The sequence below is a fragment of the Tympanuchus pallidicinctus genome, unplaced genomic scaffold, assembly GCF_026119805.1.
Source record: "Tympanuchus pallidicinctus isolate F22 unplaced genomic scaffold, pur_lepc_1.0 scaffold14, whole genome shotgun sequence".
NCBI classification, from domain to species: Eukaryota; Metazoa; Chordata; class Aves; order Galliformes; family Phasianidae; genus Tympanuchus; species Tympanuchus pallidicinctus.
In genome coordinates, this window is record NW_026294659.1 from 4843398 (window position 1) to 4859350 (window position 15953).

The 15953-nt window shown below is 36.3% G+C and overlaps 1 non-coding gene across 1 annotated transcript; it reads right to left on the reverse strand.

Annotated features, from left to right (window-relative positions):
* Positions 1-750: 750 nt before the first annotated feature.
* LOC128076581 (U6 spliceosomal RNA) lies at positions 751-854 on the reverse strand. Its single transcript, XR_008204449.1, has one exon. It is a non-coding gene; the product is annotated as a U6 spliceosomal RNA (small nuclear RNA).
* Between the last annotated feature and the right edge of the window lie 15099 nt (positions 855-15953).

The following is a 15953-nucleotide window of genomic DNA, read 5'->3' on the forward strand; positions in this document are numbered from 1 at the left end:
ATTACCATGGAATCATATCATAGAATCATGGAACAGCCTGGGTTGAAAAAGACCACAATGATGATCTAGTTTCAACCCCCTGCTATGTGCAGGGTTGCCAATCACTCTACCAGGGTGCCTAGAGCCACATCCAGCCTGGCCTTGAATGCCTCCAGGCATGGGGCATCCACAACTTCCTTGGGCAACCTGTTCCAGTGCATCACCATCCTCTGTGTGAAAAACCTCTTCCTAATATCCAATCTAAACCTCCTCTGTCTCAGTTTAAGACCACTCCCCCTTGTCCTATCACTATCTACCCTCATAAACAACCATTCCCCCTCTTGTTTATAAGCTCCTTTCTAGTACTGGAAGGCTACAATGAGGTCTCCCTGAAGCCTTCTCTCCTCCAAGCTAAACAAACCCAGTTCCCTCAACCTTTCCTCACAGGAGAGGTGCTCCAGTCTCTGATCATCTTAGTGGCAATCTTCTGGACCCACTCCACGAGCTTCACATCTTTCCTGTACTGGAGGCCCCAGGCCTGGATGCAGTACTCCAGATGGCGCCTCACAAGAGCCAAGCCGGCGGGGACAATCACCTCCGTCTCTCTGCTGGCCACCCCTTTTTTAATGCAGCCCAGAACACAGTTGGCCACAGTTGGGCTGCAAGTTCACAGTGCTGGCTCTTGTCCAGCTTCTTGTCCCCCAGAACTCCCAAGTCTTTCTCTGCAGATCTCTGTGGGAAATCTTCCCCCAGTTTGTATAAATACTTGGGAAAACTATGGAACGCTTCTCAAATTTGTGTGTCATCCTTGCAGAGACCATGTTAATTTTCTCTGTATCATTCCAATTTTAGTATATGTGCTGCTGAACGAGCCCAAACTTGAGGCCAATTCTACTGTCTTTCCTAAATGCTCACTGGCAGAGGGACTGAAGCCCTATCATCACCTGAGTTAGTAACTTAGCATCAGTAGAAAGTGGTATTTTAATGTTTTTAGTTTCTTTTCTGGCAGAAGGGCAGAACAGGGCATGTTGATGTACTGGGTACAAGGTAATCTGAATTTGTGTTCTTTTTCATCTTACCCATGAGCTGTTCCAATTTCTACAAATTTTTTTAAGTGTTAATAGTGGCTTCTTGGGAAAGTGCAGCACCTGTGTATAACATCTGTTCTGAAATATAATTTATTTGTAAAAGTGTCAAGAGAAAACACTGAATTAGCTTATCATTTAGTGATTATGTCTTAGTGAGTCCCTAGAAATTTAGAAATGGTTGGTTCAAATTTCCTTAGGAAAAGGAATAAACTGAATGGTGCTCTTTCCATCCTGACAGGATGCCTAACCTAACCTCTCTGTTACTCAGCCATGAATACTATCACCTGCAGCAGTTTTGTGAACATAGCCCCTTATTTTCTTCACTTTTCATATTGACTCTGAAATGGAATATTTAATTTTGGCTGAGAAAAAAGCAATTTCATCCAAGTTCTCATTTTGGCAAGAAAAAAGAAAAACATTTCAGTGTTTATTCAATATGTTTTTTCTAACTGGGGTTCACTACTGGGGGAGGGACAGAATCAGTTTGTATGTTCCCAATCTTGAAGGGGATTTTCTTCCTTTTGCAAGGCCTTAAAAAAAAATATATATATATTTTAAACAAGAAAAGGATGAAAATCAGTACAATAAAATTGCTTTTTGGATAAACAGAGTTTTATTACTTCCTCACAAGTAGCATTATGCTTTTGCACAATATTCCTGAAATCTTTGCAGCCTTTTGCAGGGCTCTTTCACTAACTCATAAATACACAGGAAAGAATAGACGCGTCAGTAACAGACTAAGGCAGCAGTAATGAACCGTGGAGTCAAACTGCTGATAACAACAGGAGTTTAATATTAGCCATTAACCTCTACAACATGCCTGTATTCAACTTGGAACCAGCTCACAGAAAATGTTACCTTGCCTATTCATATGCAATTCAACAAAAATGCTCACATCTGAGGTTCTCACAGTTACAAATTATGTGCATGGTTATGACTGTAAAAAAACAAGAGCTAAGGTAATTGCAAACCTTAAAATGTCTGAATGCTAAAACTGTACAGGCTTTTTCTTATTTTGTATGTGTATGCATGTGGTTGTGTGGAATTTCTTGTGACTTCTGTGAAGATACTTGATTTCTCCTGCAGAGACTGCAGGTCATCTGCAATGGTAAAAGATGGATTTCTGGACTGCAGGAGGTAGGGAAGTGCATGGCCAGCTGAAGCTCCAAGCAAATTCTCACAGTTAACTGTAACTAAAATTAAACTGCAAGTACAAACTCTCTGTGCTTTAAGGAAAATACATTTTTGGAAGTTGTGGGGGAAAGAAAGAAAGGAAGATTGATAAAACTTATCTTTCATTATCATATCATTTTAAGCAGCTCTGGGTCAAATTTTGATAAGCTCCTGTTTCAGCTCCTGTGATTGCTCAAGTTTCCATAATCAGATGTGATCAAGTTTGTCAAGAAGAGGTGATAAATTTCATTAGTTTGCCTTCCTCTAGCTTTATCACACAACCTTCTGAGAGCACAGTATGCAGTACACACCTGTTTGGCTAAGACAACAAAAACAAGAAAATGTAAAAATAATGCTGCTTCCAACCAAATATTGTCTTACATTTATCATCAGATTTTTATGGAAACAAGCAAAAGTCTCCATGAAAATGTTGCCCAAGGGGACACATTTTTGTTCAGTTTTGGAGTTTAAATCTTTGCTCCTTTACCATGCTTACTGTTCAGTATTTCTGGAAGATCTTTTGTATACATGGAATTATGTTTTATCGCACGCAGTATTCAATATCCTTTAGTTCCTTTCACTCCTAAATTTTATATTCTGTATGTAGAACTGGAGTAATCCATGGAATGTTCTTTCTTGGATTCTGCAAGTATTTGTTAGCGTTTCTTCAGTCTAGTTATCAATCTTTGAGAAGGTTTTGCATGATCTTATAACTACCTTATAACTTTGTCAAATTACTGTTCCCAATTCCATCTGAGTATCTTCATTTTAATTTTGTCTAACACAGTTTGTTACCCTATGTTTTTCTTCAAGTTTAAGATTTCTAGGATGTCCCTTTTCAGTGGGCTTCTTTTCATGTTCTTACTGACAAAATCATTAATTTCACCTCTGTTGTTTTCAGAGAAGTGAGATTCATCCCTATACAAGTGTAAAAATGTAGAAAGGAGCTCAAGTATCAAATAATAAGGTAAGGATAATTTTTTGCTACTGTAAACATGGTAATTTTACCATACGATACCATATCCATATCACCTTTTACTGCCACAGAAGTATTTTTAGTCATGAAATGCAAACAAACACCCCCAAATACCCCAAAACAGTCCCCTATAATTAATTTTTAATTCATATTTCCTCACTGACAATGTAAGTATGCTCCTAGCCTGCCACTTTAGGAAGGTCGATCCAAAATAAATCACAATAAGAAAAAGTAATGATAAGCATTCAGCTTGACTGAGGTTGTTTAGATCATATTTCCTCTTTCCAAGTTAATTTTTCCCTTTCTTGTGTGTGATAGGGACAATGCATTTGCCTCCATAGATTTTAGTATATCACATGTTTATTCAAGGTTGAGTAAGCAACACAAGACTGAGATTTACAGGATTTAGATAATGTTTCACGTTCTGATACACTTTATTCAGGAAAGTCACAATCTCTGTGGCGCATCCTTTAAACACTAGTGAGGTCTTATTCTAATAGATGCATATCCTTATATTTAAGTACATAAAATTGCTAGCAACTACTGCCCTTATTTCTTTACTTCAATATATAAGTGGAGAGAAAATACTGATACTTTTTTTTTTTTTTTTCTGAATTATGATAATTTTGTAAATGCAGAGTTAAATTCCAGGTTTTAATTCAACTTCAGACTGTCCTGAAGTATGGGAACAAGATATAAACCAGTAAAAAGTCAGGGAATCCTTTTACAGGGTGATCCTTTTAGCATCACCTTCTTTACTATTATAACATTTGAAATTCTGTAGACTTTCTATGAAAATGAATATTAAAATAAAAATTAAAAACTGCTAGTGCTTTCAAAGGGATAGGAGCCCAGGAGCTGAAACAAAAATACCCAATATTTAAAATATTTTGATAAACTAAAAGAGTTTGCACCACTATGAAAATGATGCATACTATGTTTTAGCAGAAATTTTTACTGCATAGTGTGACAGTGTGCTTCCCCTTGCCCCCAACCTCATTCTTTGGACTGGCCTTTATACCTAAGACCTTGCTCAGGACTGATAACATTCTCTTGCTAAATACTATGAGTATATGTCAATCACCTTATCCCATACATAGCGAGCAGCCCAAGAGACCCTGAGCTCTAAATTTTGTAACACGAGTGCTTGTGACCTCCTCAGATCCTTCTAAATACTGTGAACACATGAATGAATGTAGTCATGGGGCAGATTATGTGAAGTAATTGTTGGAGGTGAATTATTGCAGAGTCCATATCTTAGGAGAACGTTCAGTGCTGAGGAAACCTGCAGAGTGGAATGTGATGAATATGCAGGGAGTTTGTTCCATTATAGTTTCCTCAGCAACAAAAGCCCTGCAAAACTTAGATTGTTAGCAGCACCAGGAGAACTTGGATGTTGACTTTGAGGGATAGAGCAGGAAGGGTGGAATGGAGCCTAAACACCATTTTCTGTGATAATATTACAAGGATGGGAACTTGCTGATAATATGGAACTGATAGACTGTCACCCTGAGTCAACAGCTTTTCATTTTTCATCACATCAATTACAACAAAGATGTGTATGACTAGAGTCACCCAAACTCCACTTGAAAGTAAGCAAATAGTGCAAAAATAGTTTAAAGGAAGAAAGATCTGGGATATATACCACCACAGAACCTTTGGGAGGACAATGCTGGATCCTGGAACCAGTTGACAGCTATTGACAGACAACTATTTCCCATCCCTCAATAGGGATTCCTTTTGGGTAAAATTCACACATGGTTTTACTGATTGCTTCCCTGGGAAACTTAGAAATCTGTATAGAGTTTTTCCATAATTTAACAAGTTTATAGCTGGTTATATTATTCACATTATTGTGAATAATATATATATTGATATATATATATTCATTTGATATATATATATTAATTTCATATATATATTGAATATATATATTCAGACAAACTCTGAAGACAGTATAAATATCACCAGCAATCCAAAAGGATCTGTAATATGTTGCTTCAATAAAAAGCCCTATTCATTAACTCTCTCACAGGGAGCAGCAAGACTCCTTAAAATTGATCATGAGAGCCTATTTGAATGCAATTGTACCTGTAGCACCAAAATGGATATTTACCCTTTAACACAATAGTTGTAGGGCTTGATGGAAAATGTACAATTTCTTTAATTATAGTGAAAAAAATGGTATCATTTTCATGGGTAAGAAGAAAACCAAGTTGTAACAGTATTAAAGTTAATGAAAATCTGTTAGTTGGCATGATTACAAGACACAGAAAGCACAGTAGCAAATATAAAAGAGCCTTTTCAACTTCTACATGATAAATGTATGCACTCCTGCTACAATAATACATATATTTTTAGATTTCCAGGAAATGTTATCACTAAGATATATAGTGAATGATAAAATCAGAGGATTTTCCATTTTGATGCCTTAATTAGGACTGGAAGTTCTATAACTAGAACTTTTAAAAGAAATAAAATGTTAGATGTCAATTCTAAGGATTCAAAAATTGTAATTAAATTCACTGTGACAACCATACAGCTTTTCATGCTTAAAAGCCTGAATTGTAAACGCAGTTATACAGGAAGAAAATCTGCATAAAAATATATAATATGATTATAATATGATTAAAAACAGAGGAAATGTATGATGTAATTACTTTCACATATCCATTTTTCACTGAATAACTGAAAGCATATAAATTATCCATATTCTATGAAATTTTCAGAGTACAAGAGTTAACAGGCTGATGCTTAAGCAACAGATACTCTCTTTTTGGTGCTTCTTTCATACAATGCTCTTTTCCATGTCTGGATATTTGTTTCATTTCCAAAAGCTAATAATAAAAAAATCATCTCAAAAAAAAACCCAGGAAACTGCTTAGAATGTGTGAGTAGAATATTTTTTTTACAAAGACTAAAACTGCATCCCAATTAATTGTTATCATTTTATCTTGATTAAAAGAACTTTACATGCAATTTTTTTTTGTGATGAAAATTATTCGTGGGGGCAGATCACAGCCGTTGGGGTGATGCACTGTGACAAGGAAGGTCAGTTCAATGAACCTAAGTTGTCATGGTATTTTAAACCTGAAATCAATACTGCCATAAATAGAAACCTTGCTCTCTCTCTCTGATATCATACTTCATATTCAAATGCTTTTTGATTTGCTTTGTTTTCATCCTCTTTTTACTGAAGCTTCTTCTCTGTACCTCTACATCTTTATCTTTTCAGGTTACATTTAATTTCTTTATTTTTATCACTGCCTCTCTTTTATGCTTTCGATATAATAAAGAACAATAACTGCAAATTCTTCCTGCAAGTCACTACAACCTTTCAGCAGATGGCACTGTTATTTAGTCTAAGTAACAGGGCAAGATAATTAACTTAAAAACTCTTCTTAAATGATTAAATATAGATTGCTTTTTAACTGCATTTCCATCTTACGTACAACATCAATTCCAAAAGAAAAGCAACACATAAAAAATATTAGAAAAATATTTTAAAAACATGACTATAATGAAAATGTGTCATTAAAAAAGTCACTTGAACTATTTAATGAACTACCACTCTTCTTTTTGTAGCACATTGCAAACATAATTTTGGAATGATTTTACAGGACTGACATAGTGACATTGTCCTACTACACTAGCAGGTAATTTTGAATTTTTTCATATGGTCACTCATACACATCTGCAAAGGAATATCTGCAAAGCACTGCTGTCAGCATGAGTGCATTCCCTCTGCTGTGAGTGGCACCAGCTCTGTTTGACACGTGGGGACCACCAGGGTCTGCACTGTGGGTTCCCACAGGCACACAGGGAGCCTGGTAGAGAACAAGCAAATGCTCTGCCAGTGCTGTCAGAAAAACATGCAACTTCTGTCAGCTCCAATTACAAAGAGAAGATGAATCACATCTCTTAACTCTGTCCCTGGTGGCACTCCAGCTGCTGGAAAGCAGCCATGTGAGCAGGACTTTCTCTGGGCTGCTGCTAGCTCCTCTAGCTTTCCCTGCTGCTCCATTCTGAGGAGTCCTGATCTGGAAAACCATCTTCTATCATTTCTCTCAGGTTTATCCATGCACTTCTATGTACAGTTTGCTCCCGTGACTTTTCTGTTGCAACTAGCATTGGCTATTTTAATTCTAATACATCCCATAGCCTTACAGATTCAGTTGCTTTTCAGCAGTCCTGAGGAGAAGGACTTCAGGGTGTTGGTTGATTAAAAACTCAACACAAGCCAGCAATGTGAGCTTGCATTCCAGAATGCCAACTATATCCTGCATCAAAAGAAAAGTGACCAGTATGTCAAGGGAGGAGATTCTGTCCCTCTACTCTGCCTCCAGGCCTTTCCTGGGGTCCCCAGAACAAGAAGGGCATGGACCTAGTAAAGCGGATCCAGAGGAGGACCACAAGGGTGATCAGAGAGCTGGAGAACCTCTCCTATGAAGACAGGCTGAGAGAGTTGGTATAGTGATAGGGAACTGAGGGAGTGTAGTGATAGAAAAATGGAAAATGACTCTTAACTAAAAGAGGATAGACTTAGATTAGATTGAAGAAGAAATTCTTCACTCGAAAGTGAGGTAATGGAACTGTTTCACAGAGAAGCTCCAAGGGTGTCCCATCCAGGACAGAGAGGATGAGGTTCTGATCAACCTGTTCTACTGAAGGTGTTTCTACTCCTGGAGAGGATTTGGTACTAGATGATTATTAAGTTTTTTTTTCCAACCCAAACCTTTTTATGATTTTATGATTCTATGATTGTATAATTCTATTATATTTTTTCCAGAGAAAACTAATGTTGAGGCTTAGGAAATTTGTCTGGTCCTCGGATTATTGCTCCCTGCAGCTCTTCCACTGCTATGTAAAGAGCAGGAAATGGTGGACTGGTATAGAAAGTAAATGTTTGAAGCCAGTCCTTATAATCAGCAATATATTGCTGAAGGGAGTTATCAAGTGTGTGCTCATAAATAAGGGATGGCCTACAGAACATTGTCATGGGGAAAATTCTCATACCTTTTCTGAAGACTCTGCATGACTGGATACTTCTCTCATGTGCTTGTGGGGATCAGTGGAGGAATAAGAGGTCTGTACACAATTACAGGGCTACAACTGTAACCCTGTGATGGATGATTAGGAAAATTGGCTGAGAATTTAAGGAGGTAGATGTGCCTTTTATGTGAGCAATGGGAATGCACTGAGCTCTGCTTACCGATCTACAATGAACCAGTCATCAGCTGAGTCAGAATTAAAGTGCAGCCCTATGTAAATGGTGTTTTTGCAAATTTCTGCTATGGACTACCTATCTGGTCAGGGTGAAGAAGTAAATTAGGCCTTCTATGAAGCCTTACATCTCCAGCCCCAGTTCTTATGGGGAACACCTGAATATCTGCTGGAGCAACAGCACAGCAAAGCAAAGAAAGCTTCAGAAGTGCAGTGAAATCTTCCTAGCACAGCTGATTAAGGAGCCCACAGAAAAGAACAAGGCATTCTGATAGGCTTGATTTTTGAAAGAACAAAAACTTGTCAGGGAAGTGAAGGTCAGCAGCAGCCTTGGCAGTAGTGATCAGTAGTGATGAGACAGTGCAGTTTAGTATTCTCAAGAGAAGACAAGGTATAAAGCAGGATCACATCTCTGGACATAGGAGAGCAGACCTTGACCACTTCAGAAACCTACTTCAAAGAATCCAGTAGGATACAGCTGGGAAAGCTTTGATTTTCAAGAATCACCCTCTCCAATGGTTCACTCCAATATGCAGGAACTCAAGGAAAAGAAGCACAGTGGCTGCATGCAAGAACCAGAAGCCCTAAACTGGACTTAAATATAAAAAGGAAGCATATAAGATGTGGGAAAAGGTTGAATGATACTGGAGAAACATGGGGATAGTGTACTAGGATAGTACTAGAAAAGCTAAAGATCCTCATGATTTGAATCTGGGAAGAGATGTGAAGGGCAACAAGAAAATCTTCTACAGGTTTAGCAGCATCAAAATATGATACTTTTCCCTTCTCCTCTCTCTCAAGATCAATTCACTAAACATTTCTGTGGTTTTCTACCGCAGGATTCTATCTTGCTTTCCATCATTCCATCTATCACCTTCCAACTCCTCAGACTTCTCTGGAACATTATCTGTATTTTCATATTTGCCATTTTAATCACCTTTTTACTTTTCTTTCTTTTTTCTTCTTTTTCCCTTCCCTATTCCTTTAATCTCATGACTTTGCTGTTCTTTGAGCTCCGTCTCTTTCCCTTGACTACCAAGCCATTTTGTCACTTATATAAGTCACAGTCCATCACTTCACTCTCATTTGTCTATGTGGTGTAAAAGGATGTCTTTTTAAATGCTTCACTTTCATTTCTGTAAGACTTACTGTTGCTATTTCCATGCCTTCATTAACCTTACATAGCTTGTCTCATGCTTCCTACTGCATATGAGTGCACCAGCTACCCAGTCTTATTCCATTGTCCATCTTCCATCACTGAATAGGAATCAAAATATTTTATGTTTCCTTCATATTTCTTTAAGTTCTCCTAAAAAAAAAAGAAAGAAAGAAAGAAAAAAAAGAAACTTCTGTTTGCTTAATAATTAGAAAATCTTAAAAATCCTTTAATATGAGACCATCAGGTCTCATTTTCTTATTCATTCATCCTAGATGTAGCTTTGCAAATCTTCTTAGCACAAATAGCTCATCACAAGATCTTTATATTAAGCCTTAATTCTAGTTACTCCAAATGTTATGTTACAATTACTTTCCAGTTCTTCTAATGGAAAGAGTTAATGTTTTAGAGCTTGCAAGTGGATCAAAGTAGGGAGATGATGCTAAGTAGTAATGAATCTGGGAGCAGATGGTGTGGACATGTGAGTTTTATGGAAGATAATAAGATTTATATAAATACACTAGTAGCAGAAGAAAAGAAATTATTTTAATTCTGCTAATATTTTTATTTAAACTTCAAATTTTTCTTCCTGGAAATATGACAATATGAACATCATGTTTTCATAAAACTGTCATGTTTTACAGCATTTAAAATCATTTCAACGTTAGTTATAGAAGCATTCAATTGTCCCCACTGTTTAAGCAATTCTTTGCTTCTCAGAAGAATTTTAGTTTTCTGGATTAAAATGAACAAAAGAGATTTGAACAATGAAACATGAATGAAATTACTGCAGATAAAAGATAATCTAACTAGCTGGTTGAAAAACAAAAAATCAGACCTGAATAATAACTGTATCCTTATTGGGCTAGCCATGTAGATATGGGAACTGAATGGAAAATATGATTACTATATTTTGAAGCAGACAGGATATAATGCAGCAACAGCCCCCACACTGTTGGTACTGTTTATTTGTGATGTAAAATGTGTAATATTTGCAAACATTTAGCATTTAATAAATAATCTTCATCAATAATAAGGATAAATCTATAGCACCGATGACTGTTCTTTACTTTAAAAAATTACCTAGAAATGAGCAGGAATGTTAGTAGTTAAACTTTTGATAAACAAATTAATTTAAACTCCATGATTTCTCCAGATTTACATTAGCTTGTGTTTTCAATAAAAGTATCATCTTACTTTTACAAGCTTTATCTGTTAAAAAAAGAGAGTTTAAAATAAAAAAAAACATGAAGGTCCAAAATATTTAGAAGATTCTGTTGTAAAACTGAAAACAGACCCATTCACATAATATTACCTTCCCTTGTTTGTGGAAAATACAATTTGATGGACTGTTTACTTTTCCTGTTTCCCTTCCACCAACAAAGATGACCTGATTTGTTTAATTATGAATAGATTTCAATGCTTACCATTTTCCTTTGACTAAAAGAATCCAGCATTTTTTTCTGTACCAGATCAGAACAAAACCTGTTCCTGGGTATCTTATTTTTACCCATAATGCTACTCTTAGATTTAAGACTCATCACTTGGAAGGAAAACCCTCTCTACATTAGTAGAATAGATTTATTTTTTTTTTTTAATCACAAATAACAAACTCTCCTTAAATTATGGAAAATCTTCTAAAGCATCTGAGTATTTCTTGAATACCTTGAAAATTCTTCTATCTGTTTATTCTTTCTATATATGTTGCAGAAACTTGATAAACTTGAGAAACAAGATGACATTCCAGTAATTTTTGATAGCTGTCAATGACAGTTAATCTCATCTTTTACACACACAGGAACAAACGTTTGCTGCTCATCTTTGTCTCCTTACAAGGAAATGGAAAAATTTAAAATTATTTAATAATATTTTTTTCATAATGTTAAGTATTACATTCTGTCACATCTTTCCTCTTCTTGGATGGAAGTTGTTAAATCTGAACTAAATTATACTTAGCTGTTGTGGAGGATCTGACATGAAATGAGTGCATAAAATACCTCACTTTGTTGTGCCTGATTTGGTTTTGACAGTATCACTCTTTATGCAACTGGAACAAATGTTTTCTAAAAGTTTCTTCCCCTGTGGGAAAGGAAGCCATGAATTTAGGGGGATGTATATCTAGGAAAAGGTAGAACCTGCACTTCAAAAGTTTGTTTTCAATACGTTAAAGTTGACTATCAGAATTTCTCCTGCAAAAATATATGGCTAAGGCATACTTAATAGAATACTGTATTTCAGAAGCACTGAATACTGTCAACACAATTTTATTTTCATTAGATTAATTTCAATATTAAAGTGAATTTTTAATTAGATGCATGATGGCAACTCATTTACTGTTGTTATAAAATTACTTGCCAATTATTATAATGTAGTTAGATAAGGTGTATTTTAATGAGCATCGATATGTTAAATTAGAAGGAATAGAATTTGGACACATGCACAGTTAAGTGTGCCTCAAGTAGGAGGACTGCAATTTTTTTACATGATCAAATACAAAAGTCAAAAGCTTTCCCTAGATTATTAATAATTGGCTTAGTAATCTAGCTTTCTAAGTTCTGAAGGAAATGTACAGTAAAGAACCTGTTACAGTTATTACAGTGGCGTCAATTAAATCATTACTGTATTGAACAATAACTGTGCACAGAATTATATCAGAGTGTATGCTTATAGGTATTCTCTAATGAGTTTTCTCAATGGATGTATAGTTATTTCAAATTGCTCCCATCATCTCACTGATTTAACTTTCTGCAAGAGAGATTGTTAGTTGCAATTTCAGGTCAAAAAGCAAAATGCTCTGGATTCCTGGATGCCAGGAGAGATTTATTACAGGTTGACCAGAGCCTCCAGAGTCTTCAGAGAGATTTGAAAGATTTTACTTGTTTCTGTGTGATGCTGATTGATCACTTTGAGTAAGCTTATAGCTTGTTCACACAGTCTGCAGGGAAGGAATACAAGAGATTTTATGAAGCTGGTGTAAAAGTGGTTGGTTACCTAACACAGTCAAGGACTTTGGATGTGTTCAAGACAGATCAGAGCACCTGAACAGTGCACCTAAACAAGTTTAAAGCTATAATTCAAATGTGTAATGGACTGTTTTCCAAGATACATTTTCTGAGGTTAAGCCTAGTAGTTATGCTGAGCCAGAATACTTTTAATCTCCCAAGGCAGGGTAGCACACTGCTTTTTTATCTGTGTTCCTATCATTCTGATATTTTTGTTTTTTTAAAGAGCTGATTTCAGTACAGGGTGAGGTCTCTATGGGACTTCCAAGACTTTGATCATTTATTTGGTACACACATCTTCACAAACACACAGTAGCTGAGGATGTTCTGCAGATATTCACAAAAGAAAAAAGTTGGCTTTATTTGCTTGTTTTTAATATTGGCATCAAGAAGCATGCAGAACTTGATACAATAGAATTACAGACCTGTAAATGTTTTTTTCCTCAGGAATATTTAAGTATTACTTGATATCCAGTGGTCAATGGATTCTATATCTTCATGGTTTCTTCTAGTTTCACCCTTCTCCTTGCATGTGGTTGCTGCATCCTGAGCATGAGATAGAGCTTCCCTGCTTCCTAAGTTCCCTTCCTAAAGCCCCAAACCATCTCTCAACATGGAGAGGGAAGGAGACAGGGACTATTTTGGAGCAGAGCTTCTGTGCAGGGTTGTGCTGGAAATAAGCACTGGCATGTGCTTCAGGAAAAAACTTCTTGGCAGCCTGTCTGTCTTTTTCTCCCCCTTTCTCCCTCAAATTCATACCTAACCTGGAGTGGTCAGAAGATTAACAACACTTCCATCACTCACTTACCAGGCATACTTTTCAGATTGGTGTCAGAAAAGGCAGAAAAAGGCAAAAAGAAAAGGGAGACAAGTTCTGCACCTACATTAAGTATGTAACTTGACATGGGTTATTTCAGAGAGTTTTAATTTCAGAAATAATCCATACACTACATATAGACATTTTCTCCATAAATGGTCTGAAAATGTTAACATTTCAACACTATCTGCAGCGTACAGTCAAGTATACATTTAGGCATGCCTTTAGGCAACCTATTCACCTAGGAAGAGGAGTCAAGTTTGTGGAGTAAATGGCCAATTAGGAGATGTATCTATTACCTAAGACTGCTGCTTCTCCATTCAAGAGAACTCAGATTACATTATTCAACATACAGGATTTTCTCCTGATTTTGCTACCTCATCCCTGAGTACCACTGTAGTTTATTTTCTACGTGAAATATATATATTCTTGTTCTAGCAAAGGTAAGGAACTATGTGCCATCACAGAGAGGGTATTGGATAGTGCTCATAAAATAAGAAGGAAATCTTTCTCAATCTAAGTGCCAGTTCAAAGTGTTTCAGGAAAGATATAGCAGAGCAGGTGAGAAATTTTCATCTTCTCTTTTCAATTAGAAGTTCCACCAAAACTAAGCTTCAGGCATATTACTGAGATTGTAAATAAACAAAAAAATCAATAAAATCTCTGATCTGTTTCTGAGCAATCGTGAGATTTCATGGGAAATGGAAACTGTATGCCTTATCCCTGCTCATGATGTGGTACCATGGCTGTATGGAATATGCTGTGAAAGACCACAATTCTGTTGTGTTGTTTACCTGAACCAAACACGGTATACTAAGGAAATCCAGAGCTCACTGATGGAGAACACACTGAAGGCAACCTGTACAATAATGTGGAAGAGTACGCTTACTAGTGAAATGTCTTCTACAGTTCAACACATGAAACATATGAACATGCAAGGAACAGAGACTTTACCACTCCCTATAATCCGTTTTCTCTCTCTTTTCTGAGCAGACATCCTGCTCTTGCCTTCTACAGAATACAGGATCTATGTCAGTTGTCCCAACCATAATTAGTGCTGCTTGGCTCTGAGGAGTTGCAAGATATTCCCTTGAGAACAAGAGTCTGCTGTGTAGAGGAAACAACAACCTACAGTGCAAGGAGTACCAGCAGGGACTCACCACACACAAGAGGATTATGTTGCCAAGAATACACCACCTCATGTGCTGCACACCTACATAATGTTACTGAAATTGATTGGTTCCACATCAGTCAGACAGAATTACAAAACCCTCGCTGATAGCTCAGGTCAAAGAGCAAATCAGCGCATAAATTCTCAGCAAGTTCTCTCTGGTGATAGAAGAAATGTAGAAAAATACACCATGTCTTTACAGCTACCAATTTCTGAAAAGTGACGGTCTTTTTATTTTAAATTACAAGGGAAATACCTAAAAAATATTTTAAAAGAACATGTGTTTAAAGAATAGACGGTGCGATTTTTAATACAGGACTTGTGTGTGTGTGTGTGTGTGTGTGTGTGTGTGTGTGTTTATAACACATAAACAAAAATGCTCTCCTTTTAGAATGGGCTTTGGTCTGAGCCAAGTCAATTTTAAAGATGCCTCAAAGCAATGACATGGTTTGAAGTAGAGTGGGCAACTTCAAGATGCTGAATTCTCAAAATCTGTAAATGCAGCGTGATGAATAAATGAGTTTTATATTATTCCTTAAACCTGAAAATGAAAGCATCAACAAACAGAACTGCAACAGAAAGTTAAAATTTGCTGTCTCAGCTCAAGGATATGTTAATTGAAAAATCATATAGAGTGATAGGACTAAGCACTTTCAAATTGCTTCGTGAACTTTGGGACAGAGCGACAAGTATACAGTTAGCAATTTTAATAGCTGTAAATAAAAAACTTTTCACTAAAACATACAGTTTTCTTTATAAAGTAATTTAGTTTTAGTTTTTATGATGAAGAAAGCATCTGAGGAGATCTGACATTCCGAAACCCTCCACTGAGGGAGTTAAATTTGATCATTTTTATTTAACTGGGTTTTTTTTAGGGTAAAGGGGAGAGATGAAGTTTCATTTTCTGGTGCCTAAATTGTTGCAGTAGCTCGCTCTCTCCAGCCGTGACTATTGTCCTCTCTTTTAAAGTCTTTGAAGTTCTCTTGCAGTTAGCATCTTTTCAACTCCACAACTAGACTTCCTTTTTTCTTATGACGCTTTGTACAAAATCAGACACTGAATTCTTATTTTCATTAAAAAATTCCTCACATCCTGTCCTTTCCTTAGTTATATCTCATTATAAACATATCAACTTACATGAATCACTGGGGTTTGAATGTAAGTATCTTGAGTAATATTTCTCACTTTTCAATTGTATTTATTCTCCTTCTAACAATATTTTTCTGTAAAAATGAACGCAGTTGATTCTTCCTTTCAAATCAACCAGAATATCCATAAATTGCCTCCTTCTATAAACAGAAGACACTTTTCTGCATAAATACAATGCATTTTTATGGAAAGTATACTAGATTTTGGTTCATGGCTAGG